At 42.5% G+C, this 17,294-nt stretch overlaps 1 protein-coding gene across 26 annotated transcripts in view; it reads left to right on the top strand.

Moving 5' to 3' along the window:
• The window catches only part of FARS2 (phenylalanyl-tRNA synthetase 2, mitochondrial), a 617,893-nt gene that overhangs the window by 441,912 nt on the left and 158,687 nt on the right, over nucleotides 1-17,294 (top strand). The window lies entirely within an intron of this gene.

Raw genomic sequence — 17,294 nt, 5'->3', positions numbered from 1 at the left:
GAACTTCCTCCTGTGCATCTCACTCCAGCTTCTGTGGCAGACCTCGGATGCCTGCTTTCTAGGATTAGATAAGAAAGTAATTTGCACAGCTGTAAACAACTCAAAAGAAGGGCAGATTTGAAAGGCACCGTGCTGTGTCGGCGCTCATGATTGGAGTCCAGTGGGCCAGTAGGGCAGGCACAGAAGGATGGGGCCTGTGAGGGAGCTCACGGGGCGCAGCAAACCCTCCGCAGCCCAGTGTTGGCTTTCAGGGATCCCTTGCGTCCTCCTGAAACTCCAGCTCCACAGCCTCCAGCCACGAGCACGGTTCCCCTGGCCCTGGCTGGGCCCAAACCTGCAATGCTCACGATCGCGCCATAAACATGGCCCCGTCCCGGAGAGATGGGACTGAAGGAAATGAAGAGCTTGGAACATGAGATTCAGGAAGGCGCTTGATTGGCAGCTTTTTAAAGAAATGGTTCTTTTAGATGAAGGAAATAAATAGTTCCACTCTAAGAAAAACTCTTACCTCCCTTATGATCTAGCTTCACACACATAACACACACAGGCACACAAATTTTCTTCCTTGAAGAGGGAACAAACGTATGTGGGTGAAACGAGGAGCTGAAATAATAATCCAGCTTTGATCAAAACTCCTTGTTATAGTGTTCCCTCTGAAAATGATTTCTAATCAATGAGTGCTACCACAGAGCACCGAGGAGTAATTACCTTACATGTGTTTCACTCTGAGCTGTGATTAGAAACAAGATGTGAGATCAGAGGAGCATAAGATGAATATAGGAAGGGAAAATCTCAGATAGGAGCTGAAACGCACAGGCTGTGGGATATTTAAGACGCTTGGAGGCTTGCTCCAGGTAGTGATGCCCACATTCATTCTTTCTCTCGGGTGACGTTTCCCCGCTACGCTGAGGATAGCAGCAGGCTGTTGAGATAACTTAGCACATGCTGCCCTCATCTACAAAGACAAGGCAACCAGCTGGCTCCCACTGAAGTATGAGCTTTAGTTCCCAGGTATTCTGCTACAGGATTTGGGCTCCTGCACCTGCACCTGCACGTTTCCCACTGGTTAGGAGCCAGTTTTCAGCATGGTCTGGTTGGCACAGTCACCAGCCTGAGCAGTCGTGGAACCTGGGCTTTATTAGTCCAACGTGAGAGGCAGGGACCTGGAAAAGGGAATCATACACTTGGAATAATTCTACCAGTGAAAGAAAAACTTAAGAAGAGGCTAGGATCGAGTACGTGGTAGTAGTATTGAGAAGCTGAAGACCCGTTGGTCTGTCGAGGAGAGAAGAAGTCTTTGGCCCAAAGTGTTTGCTGGGCATTTACTGAACCCATGAGAGTTTCCGAACTCTTAAGAATATATGGTGAACATATAATGAAAATACCCGCACACTGAGAAGCAGGAACGTTCACTCTGATGACCATCCTGCCATAGGGCAATGCTCAGGTGGAGAAGGTTCCCCACGTTTGCCAGTAAGACAGAGGCTCCCTCCCCAGTGAGATCACCATTTAGCCACAACACAGCCACCCTTGGGGCTGCTCCTTCCTTTCTTTGAGAGCTGACAGTTGTGTGCACTGATTCCTTTTAACCCTTGTCTTCAAATAGCTGAAAGAATGTCAGCATTTCTACACATGTGATCTTTAAAAGCCTCTCAGTGTGCTTAGCATGTGATTTCCTTAAAAACATCCTCGCTAGGTGATGCTCTCCCCAGAGAAAAGCTTGGAGGGCCACGGTTTGATATACCAGTTTTTGGGGGTTTTTTTATGTGAAAATGCTTATCTTTATTATTTTATTTTATTTATATGTATTGTTTTGAGAACAGGCGTGAAGGAGGGCAAGTACCCAGTCATTTAAAGAAACCTTATTAAGATATTGATTAAAAATAAGGAAAATAAATATTAGATATGTCACTTGTAATTGTTATTTCTTCAAAAAGATTTTGCTAACAACCATATCCCTAACTATATGGTAAGGTGCAGGTTCTGTATTCATGTTAAAAATGGGGAATCTTTATTGAGCTCATGCAATATAGCTTATACCTGGCCTTCTAGTCAAACATACTCTCTGTTGTGTGTGTGTGTGTGTGCTTTTTAAAAATTTTTTTATTGTTATGTTAATCACCATACATTACATCATTAGTTTTTGATGTAGTGTTCCATGATTCATTGTTTGTGCATAACACCCAGTGCTCCATGCAGAACGTGCCCTCCTCAATACCCATCACCAGGCTAACCCATCCTCCCACCCCCCTCCCCTCTAGAACCCTCAGTTTGTTTTTCAGAGTCCATCGTCTCTCATGGTTTGTCTTCATCTACCAGATTTAAACTCATTATCAGTGGTTCATTTTATCTTATGATGTTCCTAAGGCTTCACCCTGAATTCCTCGTCCCAGTAGATAATAATACAGTTTTTTAAATTCTTATCCTTTGCAAAAGAATTGAGAGAAGCTCGAATGAGTGGCAGGTTGACTGTACTGTCATTCTCTGAATATGTTTACAAATGGGAATAGCTACAAATACAGGATGATCAAGGGCTCACCTTAATGTAACTGAGAAAATAGACCAAATGAACCCCCATAGTTGACCCAGATCTTATGATTTCTGAAGAAAGTGACATGTAGGCACAGAATGGGACCTTACCAAATATCGTTGCTTTAAAAACTTACTAGTTGACTTGGGTAAGACATCCTTTCCACCTTCAAGGATGCTTAAGCTCTTCCTAGGTTATCCTGGAAACCGTTCACGCCGCAGTAACTATTAGCCACCTCTGAAACAGCGAAGGGCAGTCATCCTGCCCCTGGTGTGGAACTGGGGACTGGACCAGAGTGCCTTTCCCTGCTTTCAGGCAGAAGTAAAACAGCCAGAATGTGCCTTAAGTATCCAAGGAAAAATTTGGCCAAGGCTCTGGGCCAGTGTGTCTGTTGTTATTTTAGATTTATTCAATTAGAGTCCCAAGTGAAGTAAATTGAGCTGTGTAGCTGATTTGAATATTACCTTGGAAGAGAGCGTAAGGAGATTAACAAACCCTAAGGGACTAGGGAAGAAGCCTGCCAGGCTCCTCCTTCTGTCCCCGCGCTCAGGCCGGGTGTTACAGACTCATTTACGAAGGACCAGAATCAAAGCAGAAGAGCAGACGTGCCTTTTGTTCGATGCCACGTAGTCCTTTTCCTGCTTTACTGTCCTCTGAAATTTCCTCCGTGTGTGTGAGCCACAGCAAACGTAAAACTGGCACGTGGGGAAGCTTTCACGTTGAAGGGGGCTTCTGAGAAAGGGGGGCATTTGGCCCAGTTGAACTGTGCCTTTGTCTTGGCGTTTGTGTCGTCTGGCACAGCCGGCTGCATGCAGTTGACCTGGTGCCTCAAAAAACCGGCGCGTGAGAAATTATTAAAATTAATTGCACGGGCCTCGCGTTTCCTGAGGCTATAGGATAAATAAACCATGAGCTTCCTCGGCTCCACCGTCTTCAGCACCACGTAGCGATTGGTTGCCTCACACTTCATTCAAAGAGGGAGGCATTTTTTACGTGTTTTTTACTCATGGTTTAACCGAGGTACAGGAATAGGATGATGCCAAGGAGGCCATCCTGTTTTCAGGATCCAAGTGGTATTTTTAAATAGAAGTCTTTCATGCTTTGGCAGATTGAGAGGGTGATGAGTTTTCGAGTAGAATAGGAAGTTGGAACTGAGGACGGAGAGGGAGCAGTGGGGAAACACAGAGGAGAATGTTGAGGTTTTCTCGGGGGTTACTTTTCACTCTTAATCATGACTTTTTAACGTTGTTCTTATTCCCATGGGCTCTCACTGTTTTCAGGGTATATCCAGTGCTGCGCTTAATATCAAGGCTACAGGACTGCACTGAGAATTAGATTAGGGAAGCATATATCCAAGCTGCAGTGGCTCTAACTGGTTAGTGGCCACTAACTAGTTGTGTGACCTTGGACAAATCACTCGTCTCCGAGAACCCACTTCCCACTTGTGAGATGAGGGAGTGGGGTCACGTCATCTCTCTGTCCGTTCCAGCGTTGCCCAGCAGAGTGGTCTGCGTCTCGTGGCCTTGGGTTCCGGTCTGCTCTGCAGAAGAGGAGGGGTTTTCAAAAGAATGCCTAATGGGGTGTGGATTAGCAATCTGTTAAAACCGTTGTGGTTTCCCTAGCTCCTTATAAGTATTTTTATCAGAGAATACTAGGCAGTGGAGATGAAACCCATCACATCTCCTTTACTTGTTATTAGTACTGAGGAGCTTGAGATTTAGGAGCAGGAGAATGACAACAGTGGCCCAGATGTATCTTTGGCTTAGTTTTGTTTGCAGCGTTCCTCCCCCACAGTTAGGAAGGGTACGGCTCTTCTTTGTTGCTGCTTGTTTACACTTCATCCTGTCCCCAAGCAGGGAGCTTGACTTTGGGCCTGCCTCCCTTCCGCTGCCTCCTCCTTCCCTCCCCTCCCAGTAGGCACCCACGTCTTACTTATCTTTGTACCCTGAGCATAGTCTTTGGCACATAACAGATAATCAAAATGTATTTGTTGACTGCCTGGGTTCAAAGAGTAGACCAAGAACATGAGAAGGAATACTTGGAATTAAAACTGGAATTTAATGTAACCAACCATGTCCTTAAAATAAAATGGAATTAACATTACAAGGAAAGATAGAGCGTGCACATGTTTGCCAACATGGACTGGAATAAATGTGGGCTAGAGTTACCTAAAATATTTTGAAGATGGATTGATCACCTCTGATTTCTATACCATCTTGGAAAATGTATAATTTGCTCTATCAAACGTACTCCAATCACTGCTTTCTTCATTCAGAAAGTTAGAGCGGCGCATCCCTTCTACTTCAAGCACCACACCTTGAAAACAATCGAACAAAAACAGGTTCAGAATAAAGCAGGACATCTCCTAGGGAAGAGTCAGATAGTGAAATGACTAGAATTAAAAGCAGGTAAAATACAGTCATGTGCTTTAACTTCCACAGAACAGTCAATGAATGATACCGCCACACATCCAGTAACCCAAAGAACCTTCTAGACTCTCCCTCTTTTTGCAGCTCCTGCCATTGGCTTATAAGCTAAGGGTTAACAGCATGAAATCTGGAGCCGGGCTGCCTGGGTTCGAATTACAGGTCTTCACTCACTGGCTGTCATTTCAAGCATCCTGCCTCAGTTTCCTGATTTGTAAAATGGAGGCAATACTAATCCCAGCTACATTCGGAGTGTTGTGAGAACTGAATTCATGTGTGCAAAGTGCCAGGCACACCGCCTCCTGGTCTCCGTGACAGCTCTATTTCTCACTGAAAACGAGTATACCATTGTTTGGTTTTAAGTAGTCTGAGAGACATAGGATAATTTCAGAGAAGTGCTCCTCGGTAAAACTCATGATGCTGAACTGGGGTAGATTCATTAAGTTCAAGGCCAAACCTGACATTTCTTAGCAGCCTCTTTTTCCAGCTCACTAATGTCTGTGCCTCATTCCGGCTTCAGAAATGAGACCGGCTCCCTCGGGACTCTCCCTCACCGGCAAGAACATGAGCCGTCCCCAGATCGGGCCGTCTGTGCGTCGGTCTGAGCTTCTAGTTCCACGTGCAGGGCAGCCTGTTCCTCTCCCTGCCTGGGAGCTACCTGTCAGGCCCTGTGTGTCTCCCTCTCCCTGCGCCCAGGGACCCACTCGCAGTCGGTTGGAGGGAGGGAGGGAAGAAACCAGGGTTTTTTAGTACCAGGATTTCTGGTGAATGTCCTTCTTTGGATCCTATTTTATAAGCTCCTTTCTGATGCTTGCTTTTGTAATCTTTGCCTTCTCCTGTTTTGTTTTGTTTTGTTTCCTGTCTGTCTTTTTCTACCCTTCAAAGAATTCAAATCCTAAAGCTAGTTGTGTTTTTTTTTAACCCAACTCTCTTTCTTTGAAGTATATCATTCAAGTCCACTACCCTTTTTAAATTTTCTTTATAGATTTTTTTAGTGCTATAAAACTATTATTTATTGGTATGTTAGTGTCTGCCACCAAACACACCCCCATGGAGACAAGAACTTTGTACTGCTCGTGCTATGTCCTCAGGTGCCAGACAGTCCCTGGAACTTAGTAGGTACTCAGTTAATTGTTGAATGAATAAGTGCTATATAAAACAACATTGTCCTCTGTGTGTATAATGTCTGTGGGCTAATAGCCATGGATGGGATTTAGGAGCTCCTCATTATTGTTTTGACAGTCTTATTACAAAATGTCTTTAAAAAAATATCACCAAAGCACACCACGCCTCAGTTTGTCAGAGGGTTAATTTCTGTAACTACAGTGGTGGTTGGTAAATCTCCTTGATGAGTCTTGCAGAATTATGGCTGATGTGAAAAGGTATATAGTTAGCATCTGTTTATGCTGTGCGTATATCTCTCATCCATTCTGTATGTATATTTTAAGGAACACTTCTTTGATGCTGTGTTTTTTTCTATTTATGTCTTCACCATAAAAATATAAATAGATCGTTTATCTCCGGTATCCTTCAAGTAGCTTGCATCATTTCACTTTTTTAAACTTTTACATAACCGAAGTTTCTATCCCCAGAATACATCTGAGTGGCTGGGAGCAATCCTAGAGACACTGAGGTGAGCTCCTAGTGAGCCCTGAGGCTTGTTGCAGGTCCCAGAGCTGTGCGCACTGGCTGCCGGGTAGTCCATTCCAGCAACATCCTGCGGGGTACCTGCAGTGTTCGCCCCTCCTGGCGCCAGACCACAAGCCCTTTGCAGGTAGAGCTGATCTTTGTTCATTTTCTGTCCTCCACCAAGTATAACCCAACTCTTTGAACATAGTAGATATTTTAACAAATCTCCCGTGAACTTGTCATGTAAACAGTTCTTCTTTTTAATTGAGATACAGTTGACACGTAACATGCTACTAGTTTCAATGTACAACGTAATGATTTGATAACTTGTATATGTTGCAAAATGATCACCACAATTAAGTCTGGTTCACATTCATCAGCATACAGTGACAAAGTTCTTTTTTGTATGTGCATCAACATTTCTTGAATGTCAACTGTATCTCAATTAAAAAGAAAAAGAAAATATCACTTAGCATTTATTAACTATGTACTACTAGCTATTACACTTAATGCTTAACATCACTGAAACGGATAGCTCGATAACGTGACTGCTATGACCCATGTCATTTTACAGAAGAGAAAATCAAGGCTTAGAGAACTTGTTTGGCTTTCCCAAAGTGCGCACACGTAGTAAGTGACAAAGCTGGGTTCACACCCAAGCCTGTGTGTCTGGAACCCATGCTCTGATCCGCTAGCCACACAGCGGAGACTGAGTGAGGCTGGTGGGGATGCACAGGACAGGTTTGTTACGTGGGCTCTAGGGTTAGTCATGAGGAGAAAGCCATGACTGTTAGTGAGAGAGCCCTAAAAATATTCCTCTCTTTGACTTTTTGGTCAGAAGACCTTAGACATTTTCTGAGAAGGGTTTTTTTTTTTTTTAATTTTTTTTTATTTCCCAGGAGTATTTTGATCGCTGGAAAAGGTGACAGTTGGCATTCATGTTACTGGACAAAGGACCCCTCTGTCTGAGTTATTCCCTTTCCAGTCAGGAACCCTTTAAACCAAGGTCAGAGGGCTGAGCCAGAGCTTTGGGTAGGATTCATGGAGCAAAAGTGAGACATTTGGAACAAGGGGTAGAATGGAGTGTGGTGGCCACAGTAGACTGAGAGAGGTCACCTGAATCTTCACGGGCTGATGGTATTTATCCTGGTGCTGATTCTAAAGTGGAACACATTCTAATAGATGGCCCCTGTTGGAAGAGGCCCCGCACTCCTTTGGAGAGGCGTGTGCTCTCATGAAGACAGTGGGACTTTAGAATCAGGCAGACCCGAGTTCAGGTTCTGATTTCATTTCTTACTGGTTTTGGAGTGTCAACACATTACACACCTTCCCCTGGTACTTCACGTTATCTCGCCTAAGAAGTAAGGTGAATAGACTTGTGATTAAAGATGGCAGATTGAACACAAGCATTAATCTCAGTCACCTCTGAAGATGCCATTATAGTCATGGTAAAGTTGTGTTTGTCTATTTATTGTGACACATATTAATTAAGGCCTAAATGAATGGGAGAGGAGACATACATTTGGAAGCCGAGAAGCAGTTGGGGAAGTGGTAGCTACTTTAAACAGACCCCAGAAAGCTGAAATCCAAGTTGGCAGTGGGGAAAGTCAAGAAGCAACCCAACCTAAACTACAGTATTTGGGCCTTAGTCGTACCAGTACCCTTTGGAGTGGTGGGTGGGGGGTGGGCGGTAAAGACAGGAAGCATAACTCCAGATTTTCTCCCCAGTTCTATGTAGCATATATTGCTACAGCCCAGTAACTGACAAGTCTTCATCTTGAGAGAAGGCTAAATATTTCTCTCTCAAGAGGGTAAAACGGAGGATCTCTAGTTTTGGGGATGAAGTGTAAGTTTACTAGCTGGTACTGAGACCCCCACCTTCTTTGTCGCCTTGCCTCCCTGAATCCTAGCCACTTGAGTCACCACCCCCATCCTTGAGGGATGATGGGAATAGCCACTCTGGGGATCTTACTAGCCTATGTGGAAAGAGCTTAATAGACTGACAGGGGTTCCCCAAGAAACAGAGCACATAAGTCACTCTTCACTGAACCCCTCTCCTGATACCTCAGTTACCTTACCTAAGAAGTACAGTTAATAGACTTCTGATTAAAGGTGGCCTATTAACAAGCATTAACCTCAGTTACCTGTCAGAATGCTATTACACTAACAGCACAGTTTAGAGTGACAGTAAAGTAAAGCTCTACCCTTCCACAAGGCGCATGCACAAACACACAGGGCTCCCAGCAGCTCTTCCTGAACTACCAACACACATCCAAGAAGTACCAGGCATTTGCAAAGTAGGACCAAGGCAAAAACAAAAACAATAAATGCAGTTTGAAGGAGCCTTAGGGTGTGGAGGCAGAAGAAAACATGAAAAAAAGAACTTGCCTCTAACATCCTTAGAGAAGTAAAAGATGCTAATGCTTTTGGAACAAAAACAAAGACTCATTTAAAAATGGAATATTCAGAGAACAAAAGGAGCTCTTAAAAATTAGAAATGTGATAGCAGAAATGTAGAAGTTGAGTCCTCCTAAAAAGAGAAAGAAAATTTTAGAGAAAAACATAAGAAAATGTGCTTTTCCACATTGCAGAGACTCACTAAGTATCCAGGGCAAAGAACAAAATTGGAGTCATACCAAGACTCTCAGGGCCTGACAGAGAGTTGGAGACAAGAGAAGATCCTCAAAGCTGAACAGTATGAATCAGGAGTTAGAATGACATCATATATTTTGGCAGTAGCTCTAGAAACCAGAAGAGCAATGCCTTCAAAAGCTTGAACAAAAATAATTTTCAACCTAGAATCCGATGTTTGGCCATACCATCCATCAAACCTCAGGGTAGAAGAACAATTCTTTCCGACTACTAGAGGACAAGCCACCAAAATGAGAAGTAAGCCAAGACAAGGTAGGAGGTGAGGCAGGAACCCAACGTCCAACAGAGGCAAAGGGTGTCCCCAGGATGCCAGAGAATGACCATCCCAAAGCCCCAGCTGTGCTGCAGTCTTCCAGAAGCTGATCCATCCAGATTGAAGCAGATCAGAAGGCTCCAGGGGAGACTTTAGCAGGGTATAATAATTGAATACTTAACAAGAGCCATCATGATCACTTACATTTATTGCAAAGCCAGCATGTATCGGATACACTTCTAAGCAGACAAGTATTCACAATTAAATCCTAAGGGTGGCCATTAGACAGATGAGCGTTATTATCTTCCTTATACAAGTGAGTAATTGAGGCACCCGGTGCTTAAATAATTAGTCTAAAGTCACACAGCCAGTAAGTGGTAAAGCTGAGATTTGAACCCAGGCAGTGCACACTCATAACCACTGCCCCACGCCTTCCACCTCCCTCACAACAGGAGAAGAGCATGGGAATGCACACGTTTGTAGAAACAACACAGATGAAAAGTCAACACAGCTATTGAAGCCAGGGAAAACAAAAAGTTGCGCAGGAAAAGAAAAGTAATCATAGTCTCTGCGCTCACACATAATAATGTGAGCCAGTGAATGTCTCAATGTACCTTTACTGGGACGACGGTGAGCCATATGCCTGCGCAGGATGGTGGTGTGGGAAGAATGGGGTGTGAAAGAGCTGAGTGCTTTTCTTCTGCAGTGCAGAGTTAATATATGTTGCCTAAAAGGAAAAAAAAAAAAACAACAAAAAACAAAACTCCAAGACCTAGCCCTACAAGTATCTTATTTAAAGATACAGAGAGAAATAGCAAGCGAATCCACAAAAGAGGTGAGCGCAGGTTGCCTCTGCGGAGCCGACTGCAGCAGGATTGGGCTGGGGCTTGCGGCTTTTGGGAATAAGCCCTTAGAATTACGTGGCTCTTCAAATACGTGCAAATATAACTTTGATAACAATGAAAACTAAATTTTAGAAAGCAATACCTGGCAGGCAGGACTGTTAAAAAATAAATTTGTTTGATCTTCCTACAAACTCAGTAAATGTTAATTGTCCTCCCTTTTTCTTTCAAGGCACCAAGTTCCTAGCACATGCAGAAATCAAAAGACTGGCATGTGGCTCTGCTGCCTGCCCACTTTCCATCTCGCAGCTACCGCTTCGGCGCTTTCATTTCTCAGTCACTAACGCTCAGTGAAGAAGAGAAAAGTAGGGAATTCTGTTGACAGAGACTTTTGATCAGTGCTTGTTAGCATCACCAGCCCCTGTTGGGCCCCTGGATTGAGGCACAGCAAATGGCCAGATCTAAGGTGTAGCTAATGTGCTGAGAGAAACCTCCAGCTTTGATGGGAAGGGGCATTAAAAGCATCTCACTGAGTTCTGAGCAATGAGCATCCAGTGCATTTCCTGACTGGTGGTAATGGGCAGGCTTCCCTCCAGACAGTCTGTAAGGAAATGATAGCATCAGAGATCCCGAAGGTTTCTGCTTAGGCACCTCAAAGTAGGGCAAGGGGCCAGTATCTTGAAAGACAGTTTGGGGTTTGTGTGTGTGAGGGAGAGAGAGACGAAAATGTATATATTTATAAAGCATACCATATGCTATTTGTTCAGTGCAATCTGTATTTTATTTTTATCTCTTCTGACTTGAAAGATAGGGAACGCCTATTAGTAAGTCTAGTCCTATGTATATGCATATATATCTATATTAATATCAAGGCTTTTGTATTGATAAATTGACTTAAAAATTTAGAATTGACTTAAAAATTCAAAATTGACTTAAAAGTGACTTAATAAATAAAATAAAAATAAAATAAAATAAAATAAAATAAAAAATTGACTTAAAAATGCTTTTCACTTCTGGCAAAACCTAGGATATTGATTTATCACTAGGATATTGGAGAATCATTCTTCCTATTGGAGGTCACTTCTTATTTTACAATAGTTCTTGTATAGGGTAATTATGAGTTTGAATAAAAAGAGTATATTGATTTACTATGATCTACTACTATGATCCAAGTTACCCCACGTCTCCAGAAAAATTGAAGAAAAGATGCTTTACCAATTCAAATCTATTAGTATTTATTGAGCACCTACTTCACAGAAGACATTAGACTGGCTGCCGCAGACACAATGACGGATAAGGCAGGCTCAACCCTTAGCCTTTTATATTTTGTTTTGGAGAGGAAACTCATAAGAACTAAGTAACAGCAGCCCAAGTCTGAGGAGAATAGCATATGAGAGGATTAAAAAGGCCCTCTTTGGGGGGCTCAGAGGACAAAGATCTCATTTCAGGGACCAGGAAGAGTTCCAATGAGTTGTCTTAAAGATTTGCCATATTGTAATTATAAAACAAATACATTCCAGCCTCCTTTCAGTCATTCCCTTGCTCATTCCACAAAAGTGAGTGCCTACCATGTGTCAGGTGGCCCTCTGGGCACTGAGGATGCCATCAGTGAACAAAACAAAGCCCCTTCATAGAGTACGTAGCCCAGTTAGAACAACATCTTCCATCACAGCAGCTGCTTAGGCAAAGGTTTGAAAAGGAGAGGTTGCATCTCCTCTGTTCTGACTCTAATTTGTGTTCTGAGACCATTCAGAAGTTTCCTGTGTGATGTGCATGTGACATTAGCCTTCAGCAGGGCTGGGCAGTTCTTGGTGGTCTCAGGCTTTGACTGACATGGGTACTGTATATAAGTATGGTGCCAATGGTGCCCTGGGTTCTTCGGTAGCTAGCATCCATGACATCACTAATAGAATGAGCGGTGCCCATTCTTTGGCCATGGAATCAGAGTCCGGTTAGGACCCTTAGGCCTCCTGGGAGAGGCGGGAGCAGGCGAACTGAGAAAAGCAGGGCTGCCCCAGCCCAGCTGGGTCATGGAAGAGGAAAGATCTTTGATGGGTCATCACAACCTTTCCTGATCCTCCCCCACGTCCGTGTGTTTACTCTTGGCAGATCCTACGTCAGCCCACCCTTTCCCAATCCTTCTCTTCAGTGTTAGCTGATCATTTCAGGAAGATTAAATCAGAATTTTAAAATGTTTTTCTGAAGTTGCCGTTTAAAATATTTATCCTTCAAAGAAAGATGTTGCCAGACTGATCTATCCTTTGTGAATAATAGCTTGGGCTGCATTAGTTGCCTCTAGGGTTGGGGGAGTGCCTTTCCCCTTAGGATTGACAGAAGGTTTGGTAAGGAGAATCGTAAGACCAAAAAGCTTTTAAGACCTAAAGATCTGAAACTCATGAGGGTGGAACCCAGCCATTGTAAAGACCGTGCAGAACAGATTTATGAATTCCCTGGAGGACTCAGTATGTCAGAAGCCTCCTAGTCCATTGTGCTTGCGTCCAGGCAGTGGGTATCTTATGGCATCTGTCCTAATTACATGCTTTTCTCTCACTGTGTCTTTCTAACCAAATTTTGCCTTCCTTAAACCTAATAAAGCTCGAGTTTCCACTCTATGATCTGAGAAAGCCCTCTTTCCTTACCATTTGAGTGATACTCCTTTCAACTTGATTTTTTTTTTTTTCATTTATTTTTGTGCCCAGAATCCCGCCTTTCATTCCATGGTAGCTGTATTCGTTTCCTGTTACTGCTATAACAAATTGCCACAAACTTAGTGGCTTAAGGCAGTACAGATTTATTACCTTACAACTGTGGAGGTCAAGGTCTGAAACCAGCTTAACTGGGGTGAGGTCAGGATGTCAGCAGGGCTGGTTCCTTCTGGAGGCTCTGACAGGAAAATCCCCTGCCTCTTCTGGCTTCCAGAGGCAGCCTGCCTTCCTTGGCTCGTGGCCCCTTCCTCACATCACCCTGACTTCTACCTCCTGCATCTCATCTCATCTCTGACTCTGACCCTCCTGCCTCCCTCTATTAGGATTCCTTGTGACCACACTGAGCCCACCCCAATCATTCACATCTCCCCATCTCACGATCCTCAACTTAATCACAGTTGCAGAGTCCCCTCTACTGTGTAAGCGAACATATTCACAGGTTCCAGAGATTAAGATGCAGACATCTATCGGGAGCCATTCTTTTGCCTACCCCTGAATAAAAGGAAATAGACTGAGAGAATAACATGCTTGAGCAATCCGTTTTGTCTTTCATTTCATTCTTGCCCACCTGCCAGAGCAGTGACACTTTTAAACAAACCCTAGACCAACAGCATGTTTCTCCTTGAGCTTGTTCTCTGATATAGCTGTTTTAAGCATCTGTGTGGTGTTTCCCAGTGAGAATGGAAAGCTTGTGAATGGTTACCCATATTGTAATCATTGGTCATCCAGCGAGTGTCACCTGACTGACTTTTGACAGATACTTTAATGTTGTATAGATACATCACAGACACTAAAATATTACACATTTCACATATTATTCTGTAATATACATAATATATATAATGTGTACACATTATACATTGTATATTTATGTATTTTAGATACATTATATGTATATGTATGCATACAGATATTTTGTATGATATGTATATAATAATGTTTAAAATATATATAAAAGTATATAAAAGCCTTGAAAATTCTTTTCAGCTGTTATCCCCTAGTCCTCTTTTTGTGGGTATATGTTTCCAAAAAAAAAAAAACATAATAGGGAGTGCCCTTTATTATTGTTCAGCTACCAGCTCCCCCTCAGCTTAGAAGACTGATTCCTATATCTTTTTAGGGAGAAGACGTTATCTAAATGGGGGCCAAAGAGCTTAAATCTTTCTTAAACCCAGATGAAGGATCACTTGGTGCAGTGAAGGTGTCTTTTCCACTCTGCTGCACTGATCAGATTACCCAGTCGAGCTTAGGAGAGGAAATGACATGGAAGATCAGATGTGGGAAATCACTTAAATATTTGCCCTCCTGTTAGATCACTGAAGTCCACTTCATGGGACACAGAGGTTTTTACCAGTAAGATGCGAGAAGGTGGCAACAGTAACACACTGGTTCTAGAGGTGTGTTGTTCTAGAGTCCTCTGCCCGTGTAAATGAAGTTCTGGCTTCGAAGGGGTTTTTGTTATTAGTGCTCCATTGGGATTTATATGCATTTAGCTCCATGAAGCCTGAATTGCATTAATGGTTTTTAAAAGCAGAGAATACTGAAAGGGAACACAGGGTCATATTCAGAAATTGATGTTCAAAATTGTAACTCTGTTTTCAATAAAAGCGAACGTTCTATTATGGTCAGTAGTTTGTAAAGGCCCAGGATCACGTTGTGGTTAAGAGCGTGGGCTTGGAGGGAGGCTGCCTGGGTTCAAATCTTGGCTTCACCACTTACTCTCCATGTTGTGCTAGGCAAGTTACTTAACTGTGCCTCAATGTCCACATCTGCGAGGTGGGGAATAACAAGAAATAGTGCCTTCCTCAGGGTTGCTGTGAAGATTATATAAATGAATGTATAAAGGCACTTAGGAATGTCTGGCCCAAAGTAAGTACTCAGTAAACATTGGTGGTTATTACTAAGTTATTATTGTTATTACTCTGCAGAGATTGGAAACATGAACACATTTTTACAAGATTTTCATCCCCAATAGTTACAACCAAATATAACATGTAAATACTTCAAGGAAGTGAACACTGAGCTATGCAAATGTATCCTTCTGGGGTCTGAGTCCCGTCATTTAACTCCATTTATCTACAGTAGTTATCTCTTTGTACACTTGCTTCTTTAAGAAACATGTATCGCCCAGCACTTTATCATCATAGCTATGGAGGCATTTACATTGTGTAAACTGGAGGGAAGGTGCCAAGAATTTTCCATTAATGAGCTAAATTTTTCCAGAGTGAGATAGATACATTGTTAGCAAAATCTATGACTGGGATGTTTGTCAGAAATTTTTAGGAAGATGCATATTAGGAGAAATTAAGCATTTTCTTCTCCAAGATAAAACCAAGTTATTAGATAATTTTGACTGCATGTCAGATTGCTTAATCATCTTTTTCATAGATGCTGCTTGTAAAAAGAGTTTATATGTGCTCATATCCTATTTCAGTTTTGGGTTATTTTTTATTTGAGTTACTGCCTCCTGAGCTACCAGGTTACTTGGCACTGATGTTCTCCCCTGTTTTATAATTGTTCCCTATAATGTTTTGCAATATATTGAGAGATTTTTATGCAGATTTCCAATACTGGACTACAGTTGCTCTTTTACCATGCTCCTTGTTAGCAATACCTGTTAGGATTAGCATTATGGGGAATTTCTCATAGTCATATGTGACTTATTTTTTTTTTAAGATTTTATTTATTTATTTGACAGAGAGAGACACAGCGAGAGAGGGAACACAAGCAGGGGGAGTGGGAGAAGCAGGTTCCCCGCTGAGCAGGGAGCCTGATGTGGGGCTCTATCCAGGACCCTGGGATCATGACCTGAGCCGAAAGCAGACACTTAACGACTGAGCCACCCAGGCGCCCCACATGTGGCTTATTGTAATTAGTACGATTGCTTAGTTCTTGGCTGTCCCCAGCCTTTCTCTGCTTATTTGGGTGTTTAATTATATATTCATCAAATGTGAGACCTGAGAGAAAGATCTTGGAGAGCATATTTTCCTGCTATGTCATTTTACCGTGAAGATTCCTAAACCCAGAGAGACAAGACTTTTCTAGCCAAGACTAATCTGCTAGTTAGTTTGAGAGCTACGACTAGATTTTGATTCATCTGGTAACTAAATTAAGGGGATTGAGAAGAGAATCACATTTACTCTACTACACAAAGACCAAAAGGCCTGCCATCTCTTGCCGAACTCACAGTTTAGAGAGGTGACAGTCAGGTGAATAGATAATTGCAGAATTGTCTTCTGATTTCCAGCCCATTGCTCATTCCCCTACACTGGAGTGCCGTGTGTCAGGGTGATGTAATTATTTGGTAGATACAGTTTTAGTCCATCTACACAGTTGTAAACTAGGCAGCTTTGTTTTTGACACCTATCTTTATATTTATCCAATTCCTTATTTTTCTATCTATGAATCCTTCAACAAAAAACACTATGAGAGGCACAAGGGTGGCTCAGTTGGTTGAGCATCCAGCTCTTCATCGGCTCAGGTCATGATCTCAGGGTCATGAGATCAAACCCCGCATTGGGCTCTATGCTCAGCACAGAGTCAGCCTGAGATTCTCTCCCTCTGCCCTTCCCCCTGCTCTCTCTCTCTCTGTCTCAATAATAAATAAATAAAATCTTAAAGAAAACACACACACACTCATGAGTGCCCAAGCCCGGACACCAGGGTCACTTCAGTGCTATATACTAGGGAAAGAAAATCATGGTCCTTGGCTTCAAGTGATTTCTAGTCCAGTTGAAGGAGATAGGCATATAAAGAATAACATACAAAGATGTGTTAAAAGAACTATGATACAAATATGACAAGGTGCATTGACGACCATTTCTGTCCTGCTAAATCCTCCTAAGGCTTTCAGATATTTCATGTGTTAGTTAATGGAATGAACTTTAAAATGTACCTTCTCAGGGGCATTTACATTTTATTTTATTTTATTTTATTTTATTTTATTTTATTTTATTTTATTATGTTATGTTAGTCACCATACAATACATCATTAGTTTTTGATGTAATGATCCATGATTCATTGTTTTCGTATAACACGCAGTGCTCCATGTAATACGTGCCCTTTTTAACACCCATCACCAAGCTAACCCATCCCCCGACCCCCCCTCCCCTCTAGAACCCTCAGTTTGTTTCTCAGAGTCCATAGTCTCTCATGGTTCGTCTCCCCCCTCTGATTTCCCCCTCTTCATTTTTCCCTTCCTTTTCCTAATGTCCTCCATGTTATTCCTTATATATATTCCACAAATAAGTGAAACC

The sequence above is a fragment of the Mirounga angustirostris genome, unplaced genomic scaffold (assembly GCF_029215605.1).
Source record: "Mirounga angustirostris isolate CCGP_5_RB_7025 unplaced genomic scaffold, mMirAng1.0.hap1 SCAF_8, whole genome shotgun sequence".
NCBI lineage: Eukaryota > Metazoa > Chordata > Mammalia > Carnivora > Phocidae > Mirounga > Mirounga angustirostris.
This window is presented reverse-complemented; position numbering and strand designations above follow the sequence as displayed.